Raw genomic sequence first — 14,925 nt, forward strand, 5'->3', positions numbered from 1 at the left:
TGTAATAGATACACACACACACAAAATGCCTCCAGTAGAGCTTCCCTAAGCTTCCGCAGCTTGAAACGAGAGTGAAAAAGTGCAGATTGTCTTTGGCGAGGACACACAAGCTATGCTTTCTCCATCGGCCGCCAGTATAATTTTCACATGAAACATTAATGGCGACGGAGCTGGAAGGCTCAGCAAATATATATTTAATCATCGTCCCATGAACCTGTGATTCACGCCAAATACCTGTGTGAAAAAGAACAACTATACACACGCATGCACGTACACATACGCACATACATACACACGCAAGGACACACACACACACACAGACATGCACACACCCTCTATCACACACGCAGACACACACACACAGACATGCACACACCCTCTATCACACACACAGACACACACACACACACGCACACAGTGGAGAAGATGAAACCACACAGGATCTCCCATCAGGAAACGCAGACGTGACATCATCACGGTCAGGGCGAGATGCAGGCGGTGTTTGGTTTCTTTGGATTTCCTTTTGGGATAATGCTATAGTCATACCTGTGTAAAGGTAAGTTGTTGGTCTTGTGCTGTTTACTTGCGTTACAGTACATATTACTCTTTCTTAGTTTCACATTACATAATATTACAGGCGTTTAGCCGACGCTCTTATCCAGAACGACTTGCTCAACTTTTTACACAGCATTTACATTGCGTCCATTCATACAGCTGGACATGTACTGAAGCAATGCAGGTTAAGTACCTTGCCCAAAGGGTACAACTGCAGTGTTCTAGACAGGAATCGTCTGCTGGACCCCTTGGTCAATTACATTCGAAGCTCGTTTAGAGCTGCCCTGCGACGCTTGTTATTTATTCATATATCTTTTAGCCCGATGCACGTGTGCATTTAGCAGCCCGTGAACTGTGGCGCTTCGGGTTAGTTACCTGTGCTCGTGGACGCAATGGTAGTGGCCCCTGCCTGGGACTTGAACCTCGTAGGAGAGTTATAAGCCCAGGTCCCGAACTTTAATACTGCGCTGCTGCCCGTGCTCCTCGGCTCTGAATCTGCCGGGGGGTGGGGGCCCGGGGCAGAAGGGCAGGATCAGGACGGGGGTGTCGGAGGAGGGGGTGGGGGTGGGGGGCAGCGGGGGGGTGGGGATCATGTTTTTGAAACCGGCACGCTGTGCGCCGTGTCCGGTTGCCATGGCGAGGGCAGGTGATGAGCAATGGAAACCGCGGGGAGCCTCCGGCCCCACCCCCTCGCCCCCGGAAGTTTCCTGGCCGTCTCATAAGTGCTTGGGTTTCTCTCTCTCTCCCTCCCTCCTTCTCTTTTTCTCTTCCTCTCTCTCACTTTGCCTTCCCCCTCTCTTTGTCTCTTCCTCTCTCTCCCTCCCCCATATCTTTTGCTTTCTCTCTCCCTCCTTTTCACTGTTTCTCTCCCTCTCTCCCTCCCTCTCTCCCCCTCTCCATTTCTCTTTCTCTCTCTTCCTCCCTCATTTTCTGTTCCCTCCCTCTCTCTCACTCTGGCCTACTCTCACTTTTCTGTGTGTCAGCCCCCTCCACCTCCTCTCTTTCTCTCCATCTCTTTCTCTCAGACTTGCTTTTACTCACTCTTCCTCTTTCCACTCCTCCTTTTGTGTTGATTAAACATTCATTAATATTTCATATTTCTGTATGAGTCTTTTTACATTTTTTTCTGATTTTTTCCCTGGTTTTCTCCCGGTTTTGTGGGCGGCTGTACCCTGGCACTATTCAGCTCCCTGTGTGCCGCTGAGAATTCACCCAGTCACTCACTCATTCATTCACTCACTCACTCATTCAATCACTCAATCACTCACTCGCCCAGTCACTCACTCATTCATTCACTCACTGACTCACTCAATCACTCAATCACTCACTCGCCCAGTCACTCATTCATTCACTCACTCACTCACTCACTTACTCACTCACTCACTCACTCACTTAGTCAAAGCATTCCAACTCACTCAAAAGATTCAGTCTCACTAACTCACTCACCCGCCATTCGGTCAAACGTTCGTTCACTCTGACTCACGACTCACTCCCCTCATCTTGCCTCTCATGGGGAAGAGGCAACATGGCGACCATGTTGGGGTGTGAGCATCGTCTCTTCTCTCTCTCCTTTCCCTCCTCTTAGCCCTCATTATCTGATTTAGTCCCCAGCGATCTCCAGTCCTTAAGCAAAAGGAGTTCCTGAATTCAGTCCTGCATTGTCAGTGTTTGAATTCTGTAACTTAATCCAGTCGATTTGGCCAGAAAAGCCCTTTTATTAACATCTAGCTATTGGGACTAAATAGGATCCAATGGAACCCACTGAGATCCAATGGGATCCACTGGGGGCGGGGCTAGGAGAAGACTGGAGCAGAATCTGTTGGCCTGGGAGTAACCCCGCCTCCCGCCTGCAGGGATTGGGTTACAGCGTCACAGAGAAGGAAAGTGGGAGTGGGGCTAGGGCAGATCTGTGGCCTGGAGAACCCGCCTCCGCCTGCAGGATTGGTTACAGCGTCGCAGAGAGGAAGTGGGAGTGAGCCTGGCTGTGTACATCGCCTCGATGCGAAGAGCAAGCCTCGCCAAGGAGAAGAAGAGGGGGAAATGGGTGCCTTTGGAGCGGCCAATGGCTGGGTAGGTGATAGTCCCACAGGGGGATTTTGGGAAACTGAGTTTTTTTTTGTTGTTGTTGCCTACTTGTGCCTACTTGTGCGGTTGATTACTTTAGATTTACTTTAGACTTTATTGTACATTCCTGAGGGAAATTTGATCTGGTCTTGTATATAATCAGAATTAAAAAATAATACATAGGGCAATATAACTCTAAAATACATTACAGGCATTTAGCAGGTGCTCTTATCCAGATTGACTTTTTGCATTTTTTTTTAGTGTCCATTTATACAGCTGAATACATAATGCAGTAATTTAGGTTAAGTACTTTGTTCATGGGTGCAACTGCAGTGTCCCGCCTGGGAATTGAACCTGCAACCTGTGGGTTACACGGCCAGTTCCCTACCCATTTATACTACACTGCCACCGACCCACGCTCAGGAGGGGCAGTGCTGTGGGGACAGAGGAGGTTCTCTGTATGCAGGGGGTGTGATGGACGTGCTGGTTTTGGAGTGGAGGGAGGGAGGGTTTGCGAATCCCCGTCTGAAGCGTAAGGGGTCACAGTGGATGGTGTAAAAGGACGCCGTGTTCTTGAAACGCCACTGAAATGTTGTTTGGTGTTACGCTGATGACCGTGTGTTGCGCTGAAAACAGCGAACGCGACGCTGTGTTGGGCTCTTAGCGAGTTCCTCCGTCAGTCTCTGCACAGCCTCTGTGCTCCCATTGGATGGAGGTGAGTGACAAGGCGCCTGGGGGTGTGTCTGTCTCCCTTCTGCCCCCTACAGGACAGGATACTGAACTACAGGACACTGAACACCGGGGACAAAGACATGGTCGGCCTGGACTGTCTGCCAGGTCAGTGTGTGTGTGTGTGTGTGTGTGTGTGTGTGTGTAAATATGTTTACTGCAGCTTGTAGCAAAGTCCAATAAATGTGAATTTGAAATAAATGTGCACCTGCCCTGGACAAGGCTCACAGAATTAAAAAAAGAACCTTTTTTTGAATTGGTGAACTAAAAGCAGAGTAAAGGAAACATGATAACTCAGTTCTTTTTGTTTTACAAGAGTCAGCTGATGATTTTTTTCATCTGTGTCTTTGTGCTCATTTTTAATTGACAAACAGCTTCACTTTCCCTATTTGTTATTCGTCAATAAATTGGCAAAGCAGAACATTTCTCGTTTAATTCCCTTTTCTATCGGTCAGAACTGAGAGCATCTGCACATATCCGTGGCAAACTAATTTAATCTAACTTTGGGTATCTTTTTGTAAGACAAAAAAATGTATAGGCTCCTTTGTTAAATCCTGTACTTTCATTTCTACTGTTCGAATACAAAGCCTTGAATTCTTCAGAAGAGCTGGACATTGGTAAAGTCCATGCCAAATCAATATGACAGGAAGATCAAAATAAACAAGAAAACAGAAATTAAATCTGACTATATTATACACAGTCAGATTTAAAAGAAGACTTTCCACTCAGTGTTCTTTCTTCCTCTTTTTTCATCTTTTCATCTGTCACTCAGAGGCTCCAGCCGAACCTTCGCCCCATTCTCGTGTGACGCTCGGACGCACCGATCTGGTGAAACCGAATCGGCCCTGCCTGTGGGGGGGTACGGGGGGGGGGGGGCATGTCTCGATATCTCAGCGCAGACGGCGATGGACGGACAGGTCGTGCACCTTTTGTACAGGGCAGACGCGGACACAAAGCCGGCGGCCGTGCTCGATGCTATCCCATACGTACCTGTTACCTATACCTGATACCGTGGATATCACCGCGCGACACGGCTGTGACCGCTGGCTCTGTAACGCGAGAGGGCAGGACCAGGGGCCCCCACCAGAGCTTTCACTCAAATAAAGACACTTAAAAAGAGCCAGGTTTTGAAATGGGAGGGGTGGGGGGGTAATGTAATATTTATAAAACTGTGGTTTCCGCTAATTTCGACAATAACTTTCTGGCTGCTATCGGTTAACGCTCACAGAGAACCAGGAAGCACAGTCAGAAAGAATCCTCCAGTCACCACCGCCTGCTATTCTGTTGGTTTGGTGATGTCATAATGGGTTGACCTAGGTCATAATGGGTTGACTGATGCGTACATCACAGATGTGACTCCTATTGTCTCGGATGGAACCCGGTTGCCGTCGGTGATGCCTCCCTGACCCCCCCCCCCCCCCCTCTGTTGCCCAGGGGAACGGGTGGTGCAGAGGGCGGTGCTGGTCAGGAAGAAGCTGAGCACCTCGGAGGGGGGCGGCTGGCTGGCGGGCACCCTCTTCTGCACCTACTTCAGGCTGGCGTTCGTGCCCCAGGACGCCCCGAGGCGGAAGGTGAGTGCCACGCCCATCGCCCCCCCTCCCTGCCGCTGCCGCCATGAGGGGATGTGGCGAGACCGTTCCGTCAGCCAATCAGACGGTGTTACGGCAGGACTGCGGTGATAACAAGCTCAGAACAGAGCTTGGATGATACAGGGAAATCACACAAATATATATAAGTGTTTATATGTGTTTTTGTTGTGTGGTGTTTTTGTCAAGTTCTGTCTTATCTCTTTGAACAATGTCCCAATAAAGGGGGTTTTAAAATCAAATCTCTCTCTCTATCTCTCTCACTCTCTCTCTCATCTCTCTCTCTCCCCTCTCTCTCTCTCTCTCTCTCTCACTCTCTCTCTCTCCCCTCTCTCTTTCTCTCTCTCTCTCTCTCTCTCTGTTGCCAGGACGATGGCGATCCTGTCCTCCTTGGGGATCATGACGTAGCCCTCACCTCCATAGAGAAGGTGGTGGCCGGTGAGCTCAGTCTAATAAAGGCATGAATGTCCTCATCGTAAATGCTCTCACAGGTGTAAACCCTGGACCTGGCTTTGGGCGGCAGTGTAGTATAGTGGGTAAGGGGCTGGTACCTAACCTGCCTTGCTTCAGGTCTAAACCCACTGTGCTACTGATATACCTCTTACGGTAAACACACTGCCAGCATATAACTGTGCTCTATAATTAACAGAGAGTTAAGTGAAAAGGACAGGCCTGTCAGCCCATCTCCTGATCTTACCTAAACACTGCCTTTCAGCCAGAGGTTATTTACATCGCCTGGTCCTGTGTAAAGACTAGCCTTAAATCGACCAATCATTTGCAACCAGACATTGTGCACCATTAAGTCTGCATTCTGAGGCACCACGACTCACTGACATTGACCAATCACAGTCCTTTGGTCGGTGATTGGCGGCGTGCAGTATCTCCGCCCATCGTGGGGGTTCGGCAATGGCCTCGCCGTCCCTCCCGGGCCCTTTCGCCCCCCTAACCCGCCTCCCCTGCGTCCGCTGTCCCGCAGTGGGGCCGTCCCGAGCCAAGCACGTCACCCCCAGCTCCTCCCTCCGGTCCGCCCCCGAGCAGCTGGTCCTGTACTGCCGGGACATGAGGGTCCTGTGCTTCCTGTTCGACCGCCTCACGCCCCCGGCCCAGGTCATGCAGGTGAGCGCACCCTGGTGGCGAGGGAGGGTAGTTTCCCCCTCATCACTGTGAAGCACTTTGAATGAAAAGCGCTATATTTATAGCTCTATAAGCATTGTCATTGTTATTATTATTATTATTATTATTATTATTATTATTGCTGTCGTTCCTGCAGATGACCTACACCCTTGCCAGGGCATATCAGCCGCTGAGCCCCAGGGCCGTGTGCTCCTTTCAGAACGCCGCCCTGGGAAACACAGGCAATGGAAACATTGGTTCCTTTTCCCCTGAGTTGATTGAACTAAAATATATTAACAAGATCAGAAAAAAATATTTCAACATATGGCAATATATGAGCAAACAATTATTTGCACCTTCAGATATTGTAGAATATTACGTACCCTGGATGGCCAGTATTACATTGTACATAATTGTAATTGCATTCCCATTTCTGCATGTTGAAACCACTCAATAGACCACAGAAAACAATGCTCTTGATCCTCTGATTTTTCAAATCTTTCCTTTGAGATGTATCAGTGATTTGGTTCAATGCTACCTCTAAGAATGCCATGTGAGCTACTTACACTCTTGGGCCAATACTGTTTGTATTGGGCCAATAGATAGTGTATGAATCAATAGAGTATAAATAAATACACTGTTGATTCATGGAGCATTCCCCTCATTTTTTGAATACTTTGAGATGAAAGGTCACATGTCTCCATTGCTGTGTTGCTATTCCCCCCCCCCAGAGATGAAGCAGTTACTTAGCAACCGGAGACGAGACCCTGACATGAACTGGTTTGAGGGCGTGGCCGACTGGGAGGCGGAGCTGGAGCGGACGGGGGCCGTGGGCTGGAGGGTCAGCAGCGTGAATGACCGCTTTGAGATGGCTCCCAGGTACCAGCTCACAGTGCCCCCTACAGCAGTGGAGGGCTACTGCAGGCCTCACTGTCTGCGGCTAGTTCGAAACAGCGCACTTGTCTACTATTGATTATATAAGTTGAGTACTCTGGATGAGAAAGTTGGTAATAGGTGAAATTTTCTCAGTACTTTACAATCCGTGGTTTCGCTGAGTTTATTCAGAAGCAAAATATTCAGGACTTGGTGGCGTTCTGCTCTTTGAAGAGTTAGCCTGCCTGAGACTTGATGTTCAGATACTAAATTAGTTTTTTACTCTTTTTCCTGCTACTCTGTAAAGTGTCTTTGTGACGTTTTTTCATAAAAAGCGCTATACAAATAAAAAAGTGATATTTGAATTTGTGCTATCAGCTGAGCTGGTTTTTAAAAAACATTCGTTGACGATAAAGATGAAAAAGGAGTCTCTTGTCTGTCTTAGGTGTTATTGTTTGAGAGTGCTGCCTCTTCCCAATGTCTGAGCCTGTGCTGATGTCTCACTGGAGTCTTCTCTGTACGGCGGGCTCGGTTGCTTTCTGCTCTTTGAAGAGTTGACCTGCCTTTCCTGTCAGCCTGCCCAGGTACAACGTGGTCCCGCACAGGGTCCTGGACACCGAGCTGAAGAGAACCTTCGCGCACTTCCACGAGGGACGCATCCCCGTGCGTGAGACCGCCTCTCGCGTTACGTTTCCTAGGAGACGGGCCCGCGCTCCCGTCTGACGGTACACGTTGACGTATAGCGCCTGGAACACTGCGGTAATGATGTAACTGTGCTCTCGTCCAATAGCGATGGTGCTGGCGTCACCCGGCGGGCAGCGACCTCCTGAGAACAGCTGGCTTCCAGAACAACATCTACCACGAGAAGGACGACATCAGGTGGGCATTGGGTCAGAACCCATGGGTGGCCTGGGCTTCACCCAGTTCAGCGCTGGTGTAGGCAGCAACTCTGACCACTCCCGCATCAAAATCATCGTCTGCCTTGGGTGTGGCCTAACGTGCTGATGACATCTGTTTCTCTCCCCTCCCCCTCTCTGCTCTCCTCCTGTCCCTTGCTCTCTCTCCCACCCCTCTCCTCTCATTCCCTCCTCTCTTACTCTCCGTTTCCCCTTACTTTCTCTCACCTCTTCCTCCTTCTCACTCTCCCCTATCTTCCACTCTCATCTTTCCTTCTCTCCATCTTCCTCTCCCCTTACCCCTTCCCTTCTCCTTTCTTTTCCCTCCCTCTCTCTTTTCCCCTCCATCTTTGCTCTACATCTCTCCTTCTCTCACCCCTCTCCCTCTCCTTCTCTCTCCCTTCTCCCTTCCATCTCTCTCCCTCCTCTCTCTCTCCTCTCTCCCCCTATCCTCTCTTTCCCTCCCCCCCCCCTCTCTGTCTCCTCCCTCTCCCCTCCGGCTCTCCCCCCCCTCCTGGATCAGGAACCTGGAGAGCCTGTTATTCGGGGGGCAGCAGCGGTGTGTGGTCGTGGAGCTGGGGGAGGAGATGCCCACGTTGGGGGAGGTCCAGCTGGCACACACGCGCCTGCGAGCTCTCTGCCTGGGGGGTAAGACAACCCCCCCCCCACACCCTCCCAGTACACCCTGCCTGGCCCTGCTGACTCAGAGGGATCAAGTCCACTTTGTTTCAGTCAAATCAGGAAACATGTGAAATGAACTCTTAAGAATTCTGAAATTAAGGAATTGGGTTTCAGTCCATGTCCTGAATTGACTGAAATGAAAGCAGATTTGGCCTTCCTAACAGAACTCTTCAGGGCCACCATCTCATCTTCAGTTTGGACATGCTCTCCGGTGTGTGAATCATGTCGGCGATGACTCTAGTTTGGCGGGGGTTTTTAATTTTGTGCTGTAACAATGCTGGACATCGGTTGCAGATATCTCTTCAACGCTCTCTGTGCCTGATGAAAAATGGCTGTCTTCACTGGAGGCCACGCGGTGGCTAGACCATGTCAGGTAAAGAGCCCGCACATCTGCTTACCTGTGCTTACCTGCTCTCACCTGTGCTTAACTCTGCTCACCTGTGCTAAGCCTCCACTCGGTCCTTTAAGGGTTAGGGTTATGGAACAAATGTGAATGGTAAATGGACTGCATTTATATAGCGCTTTTATCCAAAGCGCTTTACAATTGATGCCTCGCATTCACCAGAGCAATTAGGGGTTAGGTGTCTTGCTCAGGGACACTTCGACATGCCCCGGGCAGGGGGGATCGAACCGGCAACCCTCCGACTGCCAGACAAGCGCTCTTACCTCCTGAGCTATGTTGCCATGTACCACATAGAGTGAATGGCTCACCATTGTGAAACTGCAGTCTGTCGGTGAGTACCGTGTTCTGTAACAGAAGGGGTTTATGGGATACTACCATGTGACTCCAGGTGCTGCCTGAAGAAAGCCGCAGAGGTGGCCTGTCTGCTCAGAGATGGTCACCTGACTGTGATCCTGCAGGGTGAGTCACATGACCAGGAAGGGTGGAGTCACATGACCGGCATAGCCACCATCTTCGCTTTTGAAAACGCACGCTTGCATATTGTACTGACTCACTGGACACTCAGGTCCTGTGTTCCTCCTGTCTAAACTATAGGGGATTTCCAGTGCTTTAATTCAGCAAAGAATGTCCATTAGCTCAGTACTATACTTGCTCACGCCTCCTTCATGAATATTCAGGAGATGCTGCAAAATTATGAAGGTTTCAACAGAAGAGAGACAGAACTTATAAATGTTAAGAAGAAGGAGCTGAGTACCTCTTGTCAGTTGGCAGTTGGTGGAATCGGTCTTCCAGATGCAGTTTGGATAGAGGCGGCTCACTTCCACTTTTTACCACTGGGTGACAGTGTTTCTTACTATTATATATTAGCCTGACATAAACCTTGTACCATGGACTTGTACATGGGCAGTAGTGCATGTCTTTAAAGACAATAAAAAATATCCCCGTTTCATGCTGTGACCATGCTGTGATTTAGACTGTACTGTGATCATGCTGTAATTTGGACTGTGACTGTGCCGTGATTTGGACTGTGACTGTGATATGATCATTCTGTAATTTGCACTGTGAGTGGACTGTGACTATGCTATGATTTGGACTGTGACTGTACTGTAACCAGGCTGTGATTTAGACGGTGACTGTACTGTGACCATGCTGTGGTTTAGACTGTGACTGTGCTGTGACCATGCTGTGGTTTAGACGGTGACTGTACTGTGACCATGCTGTGGTTTAGACTGTGACTGTACTGTGACCATGCTGTGGTTTAGACTGTGACTGTACTGTGACCACGCTGTGATTTTGACTGTGACTGTACTGTGACCACGTTGTGATTTTGACTGTGACTGTACTGTGACCACACTGTGATTTTGACTGTGACCACACCGTGATTTTGACTGTGACCATGCTGTGATTTTGACTGTGACTGTACTGTGACCACACTGTGATTTAGACTGTGACTGTACTGTGATTTTGACCACGCTGTGATTTGGACTGTGACTGTACTGTGATTTTGACCACGCTGTGATTTGGACTGTGACTGTACTGTGATTTTGACCACGCTGTGATTTGCACTGTGACCACACTGTGATTTTGACCACGCTGTGATTTGCACTGTGACCACACTGTGATTTTGACTGTGACCACACTGTGATTTAGACTGTGACTGTACTGTGATTTTGACCATGCTGTGATTTGCACTGTGACCACACTGTGATTTTGACTGTGACCACACTGTGATTTAGACTGTGACTGTACTGTGATTTTGACCAGGCTGTGATTTGCACTGTGACCACACTGTGATTTTGACTGTGACCACGCTGTGATTTAGACTGTGACTGTACTGTGATTTTGACCACGCTGTGATTTGCACTGTGACCACACTGTGATTTTGACCACGCTGTGATTTGCACTGTGCCCTGTGCGTCTGCAGAGCCTGAGGACCGGGACATGAACTGTGTGGTGTGCAGCCTGGTCCAGGTCATGAGCGACCCGCACTGCCGCACGCGGCAGGGCCTCCAGGGGCTGGTGCAGAAGGAGTGGGTGGCGGCTGGACACCCCTTCCTCAGCCGGGGAAACTGTTACCGCCACCGTGACCGCGAACGGGAGGAGGTGAGCGCTGCACGCTGAGATTCCTGCATGAGTGTGTGTGTGTGTGTGTGTGTGTGTGTGTGTGCATCTGTGTGTGTGAGTAATGAATGTGTGTAGTGAGCAATGAATGTGTGTGGTGAGTGTGTGTGTGTGTGTGTGTGTGTAGTGAGTGTGTAGTTTGCGTGTGTGTGTGTCAGTGTGTGTAGTGAGTGTGTGTGTGTGTAGCGAGTGTGTAGGTGTGTGTGTATCAGTGTGTGTAGTGAGTGTGTAAGTCCTCTGTATATGTAGTGAGTGTGTAAGTCCCCTGTATATGTAGTGAGTGTGTAAGTCCCCTGTATATGTAGTGAGTGTGTAAGTCCCCTGTATATGTAGTGAGTGTGTAAGTCCCCTGTTAGTATGGTGTTAGTCCCTGTATATGTAGTGAGTGTGTAAGTCCCCTGTATTTAGGTCAGTTTTGTAAGTCCCTGTTGTTTCCCAGGCTCCCTTTCCGCTGTTCTGGGACTGTGTGTGAGCAGCTGTGGCCACGTATCCCTCCTCCTTCCAGCTGACTGAGGAGTACCTGCTGGTCCTGCAGGACAGCACACACCTGCCACTGTACTGCACCTACCTGCATGATTGCCAGAGAGAGAGGAGTCGCCGCTCACAGGTAACACACACGCTCGCTCACACGCACACACACATACATACACACACACACGCACACATATACACAGACAGGCATTTGCACTCTTTTTCCCTGATTCCCTGCCCCCCATGTGTGAAAATGTCACTGGTATCTCCCTCAGCACCTGCCCCAGAGCTACACGCCCATAAATGGCTGGAGGGAGGGGCTGGCTGGCGACTCTTACCCTATGGACCCACCCTTCCCCCCTGTGTGGGATTGGGCCCTGTGGTACAGTCCTGAGAGGCGGGAACGTTTCACACATCCTGTGGCCATGCACACCGTGCCCCTTCCTGTACTGAATGGGGACCTCATTGTGAGCCAGGTAAGAGCAGAGAGACAGTCTGAGCCATTCTGAGAGTCTGAGAGAATCTAAGAGAGTCTGGGCCAGTCTGAGCCAGTCTGAGAAAGTCTGACCCAGTCTGAGACATTCTGAAAGAGTCTGAGCCAGTCTGAGACATTCCAAGTGAGTCTGAGACATTCCGAAAATATACATGTATAATCAGCTAGTTCTGTGCATCTCTCTCCTCCTTTTCCCCTCCATTCTCTCTCTGTGTTCCCCTCCCAACCCACCCCTCCTCTCTCAATACGCTTTCCTCCCTCTATTATCTTGGCCCTCACTCTCTCCCTCTTTCTCTCTCTCTCTCCCTCCCTCCCTCTTTCTCTCTTTCTCTCAGAGTGATGGGGCCCCGGGACGTGTATTCCTCCTGTCCCGGGGTGGATTCTCCTCCCCCTCCTTCCTCCTGCCCTGGCGTGGCGGCGGGGGCGGGGTCATGGGCGGAGCCAGTTCGGTCCCCGCCCGAAGGAACCACCGCCTGGCCCCGCCCCCGGAGAGCTCTGCGGGACTGGAGCGGCTTCTGACGGGCGTGGCCACGCCCCCCTCCGGCCCCCAGGAGCCTCTTTTGCCCCTCCTCTTCAGCCCCTGCGTGGGGATATGGAGGGCCTGCTACCTGCGGGGGGCGCTCCAGGCACAGGTGCACACAAAATCCCAACCACTGATCACAAACCGCAAAGATTACTGGAAAATGACTCTGAAACCACGGCTGAAACCGCACGTTACAAACTGTACCTAACATGGGCATCAGTGAAGTATAAGCTTAGTACACTGACTTTTTTCATTAGACACAACAACAGGGAAAACATTAGGATATTACATCACAATCGCTCAGCAGAAGCATTAATCCAGAGTGACGATTCCTTTCTAGAACACTGCCACTGTACCCTTGAGCAAGGTGCTTAACCTTCATTGCTTCAGTATATATATCCGGCTGTATAAATGAATGCCATCCATGCAAGTATGTAAAATGCCATCCATCCATGTAAAAATGGATAAGTCGCTCTGGATAAGAATGTCTGCAAAATTCCTGTAATATAATGCGCCTACGTACAACTTCTTTATAAATTTGTGTTATTATGGCTGAACGTCAGTAGAAATTAGGTTCTATCGTCAAAAAGACCAAAATTGAAAAAAATTTTTGGCCACACGCACCAGCGGTGGGTTCGGTGTCAGAAGAAGGACATCGTACCCACGGTGAAAGATGCTGGTGGACGTTTGATGTTAAGGGGCTGTGCCTTGGTCCCCTACGTGGTGTAATTTAGGGTTTGGTCAGTGTGTTCGGTAAGTGTGTTTGGGACAGTGTGTATTTCCGTCCCCAGGCCTTCTCCCACCCCCCACCCTTGCCTGGCCACCCGGTGGAGATTTTGGCGAGGGAGGTGGAGCAGCTCAGAGAACGGCTGGCGTCGGCTGGAAGGGTTTCCGGGGAGCTGGAGACACCCGAACGGGAAGTCGGCCTCGACCAAAAAGACAACAACGGCGCTCTCTTCCTCGGCCCCGAGTCGCAGAGCTCAGTCTTCACCCTCCTGGACTCCCTGCAGAACTCCGACCTGGCTGAACTCGAAAGCACCGTCCTCTTCAGCGCCACCTAACCTGCAGCACAAGCACTGCACCCCCCCCCCCCCCACCAAACTCCACCCCAGCTAAATAGGTAGTCTAGTACTGACCCATGGTGAACGCCCACTCCGTTAGCCAAAGTTCCCACCCACTGCTGCTCCTTACCCCAGAGTATGGAGAACAGTTGTGGAGCAATCCGCCCCCCCTCCCAGCCCCCATAATTTTACATATTCTTAATTCTTCATGAGTTATTATGCCACCTACTTTTCCTTATGAATGTACATCACTAACCATTTATCGCACTGTGTTTCTTTTGGAGACCTGGGACTGTGCTTAAAATGTATAAATAAAGCCCATAGGACATAACCCTGCTTTCACTCCTGCTCAGTATTGCAGTTGATTGCCTTCTATTACCATTTGTCTCGCCGGGAACATCTAATGGTAAGTCTTTCCATTTCTCAATTAACCAGTGTAGATACCTGAGGTTGGTGTTCTTTTAGCTACACCTGTACACGTTTCGCTTACAAGCTTTAAGTATGTTTTCCCGATGGACTGCTTAAACAAAAGCACATCTTTACCAGTTTATTTGTTCCGTGCTATTTTATTGATGATTTTATTTATCACACAATAACATCTGACATATCAGTTTCCCTGAAGAGACGAACACGCCCTGCTACACTGAAGAAAGTACCTGCCTGCTTCTAAGGGGGAAAGGGAAAGACAGATAACTGGCTATACGACGATTGTTCTACCCAGAGACTGTAAAAAATAGGTTCTACCTAAGCCCTGCAGATCCGAAAATACATCTGACTTCCGACTCACTGTGTTACCAAACGGAGGGAGTAGCACGCCCAAGATCTACAGTGTCTGTGTACGCCAACCATTTTATTCATTTCGTAAAGGAGATCCGGTCGCAGTGTTGAAGTTCCGGTACATCGATGGATGGAGCGCGACCACTGAACTCTCTTTGGAATACAGGGTATACTTACTCCAATACCTCGATCCTTAGTGGTTTGTGGAGTTTTAATGACTTGACTATGAATGTATCCTTAGGTGATGTACGTTGTACAGTCATTGATTTTACTTTAAAATTTAAATATATGAAAATCTGAAAACAATCGTGTCCTCATGTGCTCTCAAGTTATGCAACAACCTGTCTCGATCACGAGTGAAGAATTGTGACCTGTACATACTCACACACAATGCTGCGAAAATAAACGACACTGTGATTTTAAAAAGACGATTACTGGATAAATATGCCCATTCTTGTCATAACAAACTTAAATGAAAAACAACATCACGTATCTGGTGATATCCACATTCTTACGAAAGCAAAAAAAGAATGTACTTTTTCCACTTCAATATGTTTAGATTTATAATTGGTGAAATTC

General features: G+C 49.3%; 1 pseudogene; it reads left to right on the top strand.

The window, feature by feature from the left end:
* Nucleotides 1-2,595: 2,595 nt before the first annotated feature.
* LOC135260421 (myotubularin-related protein 11-like) lies at nt 2,596-13,745 on the top strand (annotated as a pseudogene).
* Nucleotides 13,746-14,925: the final 1,180 nt, after the last annotated feature.

The sequence above is a fragment of the Anguilla rostrata genome, chromosome 8, assembly GCF_018555375.3.
Source record: "Anguilla rostrata isolate EN2019 chromosome 8, ASM1855537v3, whole genome shotgun sequence".
Lineage (NCBI taxonomy): Eukaryota > Metazoa > Chordata > Actinopteri > Anguilliformes > Anguillidae > Anguilla > Anguilla rostrata.